We start from the raw sequence: 12,831 nt of genomic DNA on the forward strand, positions 1-12,831 counted from the left end.
TTCTGGGTGTTTCTTTGAGCCAAGAGCAATGTGTCACCCCCATAAAGCAAGTGGCTATGGGTTCCTCCAGCCTCTGTGCTGGAAGGAGAGGCCTAGGGAAGAATGATTAACACAACCAAGGAGCCAACAGGCTGTCAGAGGCCAGAAAGTGCCAGTAACAAACCAGTCTATCTTTCAACCAAGCACTCTTATGTTTGTAAAGGTGATAACTAGGAGGAAATGAAGTATACAAAATCAGAAAAGTGTAGAGATACTGAATGGGAAATTATCAACCCTAAATTTGTGTGACAGAATTGGGGGCCATTCTGAAATGAGAAATAATTAATTTTACCTACAATGATGAAAGATTCCACTTGGCGGGTACTGAATATATAATTTAATAGTACAGAGTTTGTAGTTTCTCAAAGACCACTAGGAGGGGGTGTTTTGTGCTCATGTGCTTTGTCTGCTCAGCTCTTGATGATTGCTAAGTTAACACAAATGGCTCAATACCTTAATGGAGCACATCATGCGGTTGTGAACTGGCGTTCCTCCACAGCTCATGAACTCTTGAAGGAGGAAGACCGCTCCCATTCCTCTGAGTCTACAGTAGCAGCTATATGGATATCTCTCAACATCATTGTCCAATATGTGATGGTCCAGTTCTGGAGACCATATGCAGAACTCAGCTTATGTTGCCTATCTCCAAATCATGGAGGTGGCAAAGCCTGTAAAACCCAGTGGTAGCACTTCACAGGCTGCCTCCTGATGGACACCTGCTAGAATCCAACTTTAACTGTCCTTGCATGACTGCATTTGTACATTCTTAATGTTTGTGTGAGTATATTTATTCACAAGTAGGAACTCAGTAAACATTCGGCATATTTTAAAAACAAGACAAATGGAGTTTTAAAATGACATTTAAAAAAATTCATAGAACCTTGTTTTCAAATGTCAACATTGTATGGGATTGTATGAAGTCACCCTTGAAGGCATTTTTTGGAGTCCCATTCCCTGTTCCTCTTCCCACAAAACATGTTCTGAGCCCTTCCTTGATTTAGGTTCAGATCCCAGATGCCTTATCTGTCTGATACGGGAGAGAAAACTGTGTAAAAGGCTCAATGACCTCCCCCAATAAGGAGGCAAAAGCAAAAGGTAGCACACAGAGCAATTAGGAGTTGCTGGAATGGGGTGGGAACCAATAGGGGGCAGAGGCAGAGGTAGGTTGTGAGAAAAATAGAAAGACTGGTAATTTGAAGAATAGACTAAAGAGGAGTCTGGATCCAGCAGAGATCATACCCATTTAGAGAGAGTTTCCAAGATCCTCTGAATCTCAGTCCTTCTCTACCCCTTGGACCCTGGTATGGTGAAATGATATCTTCTTTGGGTGGCTGAGAGCTCTTTCAGATCACAGGTATTAGACGTGGCTGTGCCTATAGGGGACACAGGTGGTGCTCCCTCTAAGTTTGGGGAAAAATGAAGGGAGGGCAGAATGGACAGTCCCATCAATGAAACATCACCAACAGATCAAGGTTCTTTGTAGTTTATTCCCAACATGTAAAAGTTGGACTGACAGCAGGGTTTTTTTTTTCCAGATAGATAGGCCTTTATTCCTTTATTATATTTCTTCAGGAAAAAAAGGTGGGGAAGGGAGAAAGGGTTAATGTGTGCTTCAAATAATAGAAGGAAGAGGTAAGAATCCCAAAGGCTGGTAAAGTCAACCCTACATGGGACACTGAGATCCAAGGGGGCTCCTGCACTGTCAGGTTGGGAAGGAGAGACAGGGAGCAGGAAAATGGCACAGACAGGCTCCTCCCTTCCAATGAAGTCCAGATTCAACATAAAGCACAATAAATGTGGAGTCACATTCGTCCATCTTCTATTAGCTCATCTTGTGGCCACTTTGATGTAGGTTTCTTGCACCAGCAGAAATGTCCCTGTGTGGCTAGGATATACTTTCATCTTCCCTTTCCCTTTCCCTGGTCCTCACTCCCAGCTTCAACCAGGGAGGCCTCCACCAGTCCACCAGTCTTCTCCTGAGGACTGGAGTTCAACTGTTCAGGCTGTTTACATCACTTACTTGCACAAAAATTTTATTCAGGAATTAGAGCCACCATGTGAAATAACTGAGGGAAGAGATCCAGTCTTCAGGACTCCCCTTCTGAGGGGTAGATGATGGAGTTGATTTGGTAGACAGTAAACCTGAGGGGCCTGTGTGACAACCAAAGGGAGAAGATGTACTGCCACCAGGGGCTCTGAGGAGTCATCCAGGGGAAAGTCCAAGTGTATGGGACTAGAGGCAGCTCATGATGTCCTGAGACCATAGTGCGGAGAGGGTGGCATGACATCACCTAGGCAGTATGGAAAGGGTTGACTGCATGCAGAGTGATCAGAGAAGGCCAAGGAGGAACCCAAGCCAGCTCAATCAAAGGGAATCCTCCATGAGGAAGGAGCCTGAGAAAAGGCATTGGCAGTCATGTTAGTCAACCCTCATCTGGATGCAAAAACCTACGAGAGCCCCCAAAAGCCCTTGAGAGGAAAAGCCTTTCTAACACACACCACCCATGTTAGAAAGCCTGTGACCTTTCATTTTCCTGAAGAAGGTGGGGCAGATGGAGGGGCTTGGAGTAGCCAAGAGCCCTGGGAGGCTGCCCTGCATGGTGGACAATTAAATTGAGTGTGTGATTGACATTTTGATCTGATCTAACTTTTAAAAACCATAGGAGACCAGAAACTTCTGGAACCTACCCAAGATGCTATCAACGCATAGGAAAAGCCAACTTGACAAAGCTTGATTTAGTGATCAGAGGGTGCATAGTTAGCTGATGTTTATTTAACCATATATTTTGTGTGTCAGGCCTGTGTCAATTGCTTTATAGAAATCATCTCCTTCCATCCTTGAGATACTTTATGAGGTAAATATCACAGCTATCCCCATTTTACAGCTGAGGACATTGAGTCAGTGGAAGGTAATAAGTATGATGCCCAAGATTGAACAGATACTGACTAATTGGACTGGGATTTGAACCTCGTTTGTCTCACTTCATAGTTCATATTCCTAATTTCCATGTTACTATCCCACTGGGTTCACACTGCCCGATAAACTATTTACTAGTGGATTCAGAGGTCATTTGTGGGGGCTGAATTAATGATAATAATGAAGCTTATATTCATTGAGAACTTACTATGTGCTAAGAATGCTGTTAAGTGCCTCTGTTAGTGGGTATCCTAAGAAACTCATCCTTGGGATCTTCTGCACTTGCATAGTCAAATTAAGTTATTGGAATTCAGTAGGCCTTGAATATAAGAAATACTCATGCAACCTGTTGCTTATGCCAGAGTGTAAACATCTCTGCAAAATTCCATATGTGACAGAAAGCATGTGATTGGTTTTTAGTAGGATATTTCTAGAAAGATCAGGAGGTGACTTGCACTAGGCAGTCCCACCTTGAATGTTTGGCTGTTTGCAATGAGAATAAAGACTCCACCTCACCAACACCAGCCCGAAACGCCCCATGGCTGTCTTTTACCCTACAGGCAAGGTGGGACAGGTGGAACTCAACCAGCTGCTGTTGTTGTTCCTGCTGAGATCCCTGACAGAAATAAGATTCCTGGAGCTGAGAAAAACAAAGCTGGTCCTCCCTACCACCAGCTGCTTCAATCAGCATCTGTGGCACCCTGCTGGGTGGGCAATTGAGCAATGATTCTTTCCTCCCCTTAGGAGTAGGGATACCCTTGTAGTCTACAGTAGGACACTGAGGCTCAGAATTGTGAGGTCATTTGTCCAAGACCACATAGGTAGGAAGTGGCTGAACCAGAACATCCATGCATAGGACCTGGTGCCCTTCAGAAAAGTAGAATGCCCCAGGAGATAATTTGCATTTTTAACAAGTGTCCCTGAAGACTCAGGTGTGCTCCAAAGATTGAGGAGGGTAGGAGAGTGGTGCAGGGGTGGAGCTGAAGCAATTGAAGACCAGAAAGCTTCCTTAACCTGGTTTCTCCGCTTTGGGTCCTGGGGCATGAAGGTGTCAGGCACAATAAGGATACAAAGTAATTGAAGGATATGGCCATTGATCTAAAGTGTATTTCATTAAAAATGTTCAACATCACTAGCAATTAGAAAAATGCAAATTAAAACTACACTGAGATTCCATCTCATTCCAGAAAGAATGGCAGTTATCAAGAATACAAGCAACAATAAATGTTGGCGAGAATGTAGGGGAAAAGGTTCACTCATACATTGCTTATGGGAGACTGCAAATTGGTGCAACCACTATGGAAAACAGTATGAACATTCTTCAGAAAACTTGGAATGGAACCACCATTTGACCCACTTATCCCTCTCCTTGGTCTATACCCAAAGGACTTAACAACAGCATACTATAGGAATATAGCCACATCAATGTTTATAGCAGCTCAATTCACAATAGCTAAGCTATGGAACCAACCTAAGTACCCTTCAATAGATGAATATAAAGAAATGTAGTACATATACACAATGGACTGTTACTCAGCCATAAAAAGAATGGAATCATGGCATTTGCTGGTAAATGGATGGAACTGGAGAATACCATGCTAAGTGAAATAAGGCAATCCTAAAGAACAAAGGGCCAGATGTTCTCTTTGATATGCAATTGCTAACACACAACTGGGGAGGAAGAAATGTAGGTTCACCAGATTGGATGGGGGAAACAGGAGGAAGGGAGGGGGAATGGAAATGGGAAAGACAGTAGAATGAATTGGACATAACTTTCCTATGTTCATATATGAATACAAGACTACTGAAACTCTACATCATGTACAACAACAAGAATGAGAATTTATATTCCATGTATATATGATATGTCAAAATACATTCTACTGTCATGTATAACTAAAAATAACAAATAAAAAAATAAAGTGCATTTTATTTAAAAGTTTTATGGGTTGGCCTGCCACTGTTTTCAATTGAATTCCATCCTGCTATACATTAATATGAGTTTCCTTCTTTTCATAGTTCTGGTAAATAGTTGATAGACTTTATTACTGAAACCCACTGGGGCCATAGATTTTGGGCAGAAGAGGTGTGCTTCAATCAGGGTTTCAGTGGAGAATCAGGAGACATAGATTATGAGAGCTATTGCAGATCCACAGGACAGGGCATCAAAAAGAGCAGCCTGCAACTATTGCACATGGGCTGAAGCTGTAGTCCACAGACACAAGTTCTTCTTCCTCAGAAAAACCTCACCTCTAGTACATGCCTGTAATCCCAGTGGCTCAGGAGGCTGAGACATAAGGATCTTGAGTTCAGAGCCAGCTTTAGCAACTTATCCAGTCCCTAAGCAACTCAGTGAGACCTTGTCTCTAAAATAATATACAAAAAAGGGCTGGGAATGTGGCTCAGTGGTTAAGCACTCCTGATTTCAATCACCAGTATCAAAACCAAAACAAAAAAAAACAAAAAACAAAAAAACAGCCTTATCTTTGCTCTTAAATCCTTCCAGCTTAATGGTTGAGGCCTACACAGATGCTTTAGGACAATGTTCTCACTTTGGTCAACATCAATTGACACTAACAGAGTCAATTGATGCTTGACTTTAATCACATCTACCCCCAAACCTTCTTGGCAACACTTAGATTAAGACTTGATTGAATAACTAGGGTCTGAATACTTTTTCTTTTTCTTTTTTTTGGTACTGGGAATTTAACTCAGGGGCACTGTACCACTGAGCTATATCTGTAGCCATTTCTATTTTTTATTTTGAGACAGGGTATCACTAAGTTGCCCAGGCTGGGCTGGTGCTTGTGATCCTCCTGAGTTGCTCGGGTTACAGGTGTGCACCACCACACCTAACCTAGCCTCGAAAGTGTTTTGACTCACACTTCTGACCTGACATAGGTGTTTTCCTCCACCCACAACTGATTTCTCCAATTCTCCAGACACCAACTGGGTGTTCTCCAATTCAGTTCTAATACCAGCTAGTCAGAGGTAGCACTGAACCTGTAGGAATGCCTCTACTTCAAATGTCAGTTGCAAGTCCCTGGTTGTCACCTGTACTTCTGACAAACTAGTTCCCAAACTACCTTCTCAGGTTCAAGAATATAGAATAATGGCTTACAGAACTCAGGAAAACAGTTTACTTATTTTCACTGTTTCTTATAAATGATATAATTCAGGAATGGCCAAAAGAAAGGGATGCACAAGGCAAGGTATAGGGAAGGGGTGCAGAGCTTCCAGGCCCTTTCTGGGCATGCTATAGTTTGGATCTTGAGTGTCCTCCCAAGGCCCACATGTTGGAAGCTTAGTACCCAGCGTGGCACTATTGAGAGGCGGTAGACTCTCTAGAAGGTGGGACCTATTTGGAGGTCTTTGGGTAATTGGGGTTTCCCTTGAAAGGGACTGGGGGACCCTGGACTCCTCTTTTCTCTTTTTCACTTCCCAGCCATGAGGTGAGCAGCTGTGCTCCACCACACATTTCCATCCCAATGTGCTTCCTCACCACAGGCCCAAAGCAATGGAGGTGCTTTTACATGACTATGTTCTCTTTGGGAGAGGCCATTGATCTGGACAGTTATATATGATTTCTTCAGTGTGTGTTGTGCTTCAGTAGAAAGTTACAAAAGTATAAGAGTTTCCACCAAACTCTGAGGTTTTGGGGTTTTCTTTTTCTTTCATAATCTGAAGTGTGAAAAAGAATTGGAGGGTGACTTTCTTTTCTTTGATATTGAATATTTTTTTTATATTGCTGATGATGTTCAAACCTATCTATCTGCTGGGATACACAGGTGAGGTTTTCAATAGGCAGTGCCAAGAACAGATCTGACTGGTGCACAGTGCTGACTCTGTCTGCTACCACATGCCCACTGGCTATCCACTTAAGACCCCAGAATGGTAGAGACAGTTCCAGCCCTGCCCCTCCTTACCCTGCACTATGGGTATGGTCTGAGTCTCTCCCAATTCTGACTTCTGGCTTCCAGCAGGCTGCTGCCTCCTGACCTTGCAAGCAGCTACTTGCCCAGTTCAAGAAATGCTTGCCCACTGGGGTCCTGAACATAAAGAGCAGAGGAATTGTTTTCCTTTTTTTCTACAGGATATGGGCTGCACAGGCATTTGAGGTTACAGGGACTCATTTTGAGGAATATTTGAAAGTATATGGGATTTGTGGACATTAGTTCAGAACAGCCAGGAAGACCATTTTGGTGATGTGTGGACAGTGCAAAGTATGTGGTTAACACACAGAGGCTCAATAACAAAAGCCATTTGTGATGTGCATGCTTGACTGGCCAAGTGTGCCCACAGTTGGCCATTTTCTGAGGCTTGTGGAGCTGAAGTGAGCAGAGGGCCCTCCTTGGCCATGTTCCATGGGATGGCTGGGAAAGGCACAACATGTTACCACAAGACAAGGCTCATAGACCAGCAGTCACCAGACTTTGCTTGTGGCTAGATCTGGGCACAGAATGGAGATGATGTCACTAGACCTTCAGGTTATTTCATCCAATTAACTGAGAGTTAATTAGTATTTCCAAAGTGCTTTGAAGATGAGGAACATTGGTTATTCACAGTTGGGGTGGTAGTGGCAAGGTAGAGATGCAAGGAGCACTGGTATTAGAATGAGAAGACAGAGGCAGGAGGCAATGCCTCTGACTTTTGAGACTGTTAGCAGACATGTGTGAAAGAATTTATTTAGTTTGCTTGGGCTTCTGGAACAAAGTACCACAATCTGGGTGTCTTAAAACAATAGAAATGGATTCTGCCCTAGTTCTGGAGGCCAGAAATCTGAAATCAAGGTGTTGGGACAGCCATGCACCTTTTAAAGCCTCTGGGTATGAACCTTCTTACCTCTTCCAGCTGCTGGTAGCCCCAGGTATTCCTTGGCTTGTGGCCACATTGCTCCAATCTTTGCTTCCATCTGTGTCTCCATTTCCTCTTCTTATGAGAACACCATAATATTGGATTAGGGCCAATCTTGATTATATCTTCAAAGACCCTATTTCCCAATACAGTCACATTTATTGGTACAAGGGGTTAGAACCTCAACAGATTTTTTTTGGGGGGGACCAAAGTAATGCATAAGAGTGCACATATGATCTCCAGTGGCCAATGAATATGTCATTCCTGGGAGATTCCCTTCCTTAATCCTTCTTTCCTCACCTGAACAGCCTGCAGTGTCCTTTGGGCCTTAGGTCTTGCCCCTGCCTCTTTTCACAGTGCCTAGCCTCTGCAGAGATTCATGTTTGAAGCCCCTTTGCTTGGGCAATGAATATATGACCTGGGGCTGGGAGGCCTTAGCTTAGCCTCTGAGCTACCCCCAAATGCTAACTGCAGCCCCAAACAGGGTACTGAATTCTGCCTTTACTGGAACCTGAGGCTTAGACCCAATGTCAGAGGTTCCAATCCTGATCCTGGAGGCAGTACTGGCACAAGCACTTGCTTACCTGGGCCACTGGATTCTCAGGTGGAGCCACTCATACTTCTCAGCATTATCCTATTGGTGAACTCTCTACAGGTTTTGCAATATTAGTTAGTGCCAAGATATTCCAGTGGATGGTCTTTGATAGAAAAGGCTGAAGGGATCTAAAACATTTTTCTTGAGGTCCTTGGCCTGTTGGAAGCCAAACTGGGCTCCCGTGTGATAGGTCAGGGCATTGGGTAGGCAGCCCTTCAGCACTTTACCCAAGGGCTTGCCTCTCTATGCTAGCTTGATGGATGCCCCACCCTGGATTTGTGGCAATTGAACTTGTTAGAACTTGTCTGTTCTTTGACCTCTCTTCTAGCTGGAGCCTAGCCTCATAATCAGGCCCCAGTATCTTCCATGCCTCAGCAGTCTGTTCAGAACCTCCTCTGTCTCCACATAGTGACTGGGCTTCAGACTCAATTCTATCTAGCTCCACTATCAGAGCTGGTTCTGAACTTGTGCTGAACTTCAGATAGAACCTGATGCTTGACTAACTTTGCCAGGCAAAAGGTAAGAGGGTCAGTATGTTCCTATCCCACTGCCCCACCAGACAAAGGAGCCCTTTTCAAGAGCTAGTCAAATAATGGCCCCTGAAAGATATCCATGTCCTAACTCCCAGAAGCTGTTACTGTTCCCTTATATGACAAAAAGGACTTTGCAGATGTGATTAAGTTAAGGATCTTGAAATGAGAAGATTATCCTGTCATCTGGGTGGCTCTGAGTATAATCACATGTGTCCTCATAAGGGAGTCAGAGGGAATTATACTTCAGAAGGAAATGTGGCTGTGGAAGCAGAGATTGGAGTGATGAGCTTTGAAGATGGAGGAAGGAACCATAAGCCAAGGAAAACAGGTGGCCATGAGAAGCTCAAAAAATCAAAAAAATTGATTCACCTCTCAGGGACTCTAGAAGTAACTATCCCTGATGACACATTGACTTTAGCCCAGTGAAACTGATTTTGAACTTATAACTCCAAGAACTATAAGAGCCAAGGGTAAAGGATAATCTTGAGAGATAAGAAGGCTGTCAGGGCAAAGATGTTGGGTTGGGGGGCACCAAACCAAGGAGGTCTTGTCTGTCCATCAGCAATATTTGGGAATGAGCTGGCTAACTGAGGAGGGGCCTTCCTCCCTACAACCCTGCTTGTATCATTTTGTTCAGCATTCATCTTTGTCCTTTCCTCCAGGCCTCTCCCATTAAAACCACTCGACAAACCTGGAATGTTCATGGCATACCTTGCATTGTCTGCACTGGGACCTGAAGGGGCCTCCAAAAGGTCTAAAGAAATCTGCCCTTGAGAAAACCACCATCAAAGAAGAAAATGGAGGAAAGGAAGAAAGAAGCACATAAGTTTTATGAGCAGGACATGATATGTCTCAGGTACAACTCAATGGCCCATTGGGGTGGTGCCGCCTCATGTTCCAGCCTATGGCTGCTCAGCACAGTTGCAATCCATTGTTATTCCTTCCCTTGCTAGATAAGGAACTTCCTGAAAACTCTTGTCTAGATTATTCAACATTTTGCCCTCAGTCCTCAGCACAAGGCTAGTTAAAAGTTGGTGCTCAGTATGAACTAACTGTCAGCCTTCAGGAGCAACCCTTTGTTCACTATCTAGACATCTATTCCTCATCTTTAGCTTCCTCAACTTCTCTCTGCCACCTGACACTGCTGATCACCTTCTTCTTATTGACCCTGTACTCCATAGCTTTCCTTCACACCCCAGTTTTTGGTTTACCTCTTAATTCTTTTTTATTAACTCTTTTATTCTAAAGGTCCTATCTTTTATCCTACACACCTATGGCTTCAAGTAGCAGCAATTGGCCAAGACCTTTCAACCATCTCCTGATATCTAGACACTTCCTTCTGAAAACCCAAGGTTCCTCAAACTCATCATGACCAGAATGGAATTCAACCTTTTTCTTGCTGCTGCCTAAATCTTGCCCTTTTCTAGGGTCTTAGCACCAGCAAAAGGCATCACTAGCCACAGATTCCTCTAAGCGTGAATTTCTTACTTATCCTTAGCTCCTCTTTCTTCCTTAGCCGCATTTCCAATTAATTATCCAGAACCATCTCTTGACTATATATTTTCTTTACCCCCATTAGCAGTTCCCCAGGACAGATACACTTTATCATCTCTTCTCTAGATTAAGGAAATTGATCCCTACTGGTTCCCTGTCTATGGTCCCTCTTCTTGCATTTTGCCTAGCAAGCAAAACACAAATTTTACCACACCACTCTTCAGGGGATACTCAAGTCCAAGCTCCTTGACAGGCAGCCTCATCTCCTACCATGTCTGGCCACAGCCTTGTGGTGATTCCCTTAGCCTGGAAGCTGAAATGCCATCCCTCTTTTTCTTAAGCTAGCAGAATTGATCTCACTGTTTCAGGTCTGGCTCAGGAGGTCACTTTATCTCTGACACCTTTCCTGTTGTGATCCCTCTTTCCTCTGTGCACTCACAGGCCTTTATTAATCATTATTTGAGAAAATTTTTTAAGTTCAGTAAAACACATGTAACATAAGTTACCATCCTAGCTATTTTTAAATGTACAATTCAGGGCTGGGGATATAGCTTGGTGGTGGAGTGATTGTCTAGCATGTGCAAGGCCCTGGGTTCCACCCTAGCACCACAAAAATTGTACAATTCATGACATTCACATTGTTGTACAACCATCATCCACCATGCATCCACAAAAGGTTTTCATCTTCACACAATTGAAACTCCATCCCCATTAAAAACTAACTCCTCCCTCCAGCTTCTGGCATAGACATTCTACCCACTGTCTCTATAGATTTGACTACTCTAGGTCCCTCATAGAAGTGGGATCATATAGGATTTGTCAGTATCATCCATGATGTAACATGTCTCAAAACCTTCTTCCCTTTTAAGTCTAGATAATATTCCACTGTATATATAAACCATTTTTGCTTTATTGTGAGTAATGCTGCTAAGAACACTGGTATACAAATATCTCCTTAAGAGCTTGCTTTCAATTCATTTGGGTATGTACTCAGGAGTGGAATTGCTGGATCACATCACAATTCTAAGTCTAATTTTTGGGAGGCCACACTATTTTCCATAGCAGCTACCCCATTTTACATTCTCATCAGCAGTACACAAAGGTTCCACATTCTCAGTGTGTGAGCTGATGTTTATTTTCACTTCCTTAATGACTCATGATGTTGAGCACCTTTCCAGTCTATAGTCATTCTTAAGTGGGAGTTGGCAAAATGTTTCTGTGAAAGGTAAGACAGTAAATATTTTAGGCTTTGTGGGCCAGATTAAATTCTGCCATTGTAGCAAAAAGGCAGCCAGAACTAGTACATAAAGTGAATGCATGCGGCTGTGTACTAAGAAAATTCTATAAAAGCAGAGGCAAGCAATATTTGAGTCCAGGCTCATAGATTGTTCATCCCAGCTCTTAAAGCAAGGAACATGTAGGTTATTAATGTTGGCATTTTATTTCTTCTGTGGGATTATGAAGTCTCTGAGGGCATGGGCTCTATCTTGTTCACTTCTGTAACCCTTTGAATATAACAGATGCTCAGTTTATATATATTTATCTATGTGTATATAAATTATACATATATGTACATACATGTATATACTGAGGTGTATGAGCTGATTACATATATATATAGGGCACTTGTTATATTCAATAAATATATATTTATATATAAATGTATATATAAACTGGCAACTGTATATTCAATATATATGTGTATATATATATGTGTGTGTGTGTGTGTGTGTGTATATATATATATGTGTATATATATATGTGTGTGTGTGTGTGTGTGTGTGTATATATATATATATATATATATATATATATATATATATGCACCAGGGATTAAACCCAGGGGTATTAAACCACTGAGCTACAACCTCAGCCTTTTTTATTTTGAAACAGGGTCTTGCTAAGTTGCTGAGGCTGGATTTGAACTTGTGATCCTCCTGCCTCAGCCTCCTGAGTTGATGGGATTATAGGTATGCACCAACGTGCCTGGTTCAGGTAATATTTTTTTTAATTGATGTTACCTACTTCTCTCCATGGAGAAGAAAGCCAGTGGTGTGTCTGTCTTCTAGTACCTGCTACAGAAATCATTTCATTTCAAAAAAGTTGCTGGGAAACAGGCTGCCATTGCCCTCTTCTCTCCATTTTGCCTCTATCCAGGACACTCTAGAACATTGTCTGGCAAATTCTCAGAGCCAAAGGAGCTGATATGAAAAACCATCGTGGGGCTGAGTGGGTAGGAGATAGATCTAGCAAGGGTAAAACTCCAATTTGGGTCTCCCATCATTTGAAACCTTCCATTGGAACCTTCTACAACCTTAGGTGTAGCTAAGTAGTGCTGATCAAAAGAAGTGCATACTGGAATGGAAAATGTTAGTGTCTTCCACTATGCCTCTTTTCTT

The sequence above is a fragment of the Ictidomys tridecemlineatus genome, chromosome X (assembly GCF_052094955.1).
Source record: "Ictidomys tridecemlineatus isolate mIctTri1 chromosome X, mIctTri1.hap1, whole genome shotgun sequence".
In the NCBI taxonomy this organism is placed as follows: domain Eukaryota; kingdom Metazoa; phylum Chordata; class Mammalia; order Rodentia; family Sciuridae; genus Ictidomys; species Ictidomys tridecemlineatus.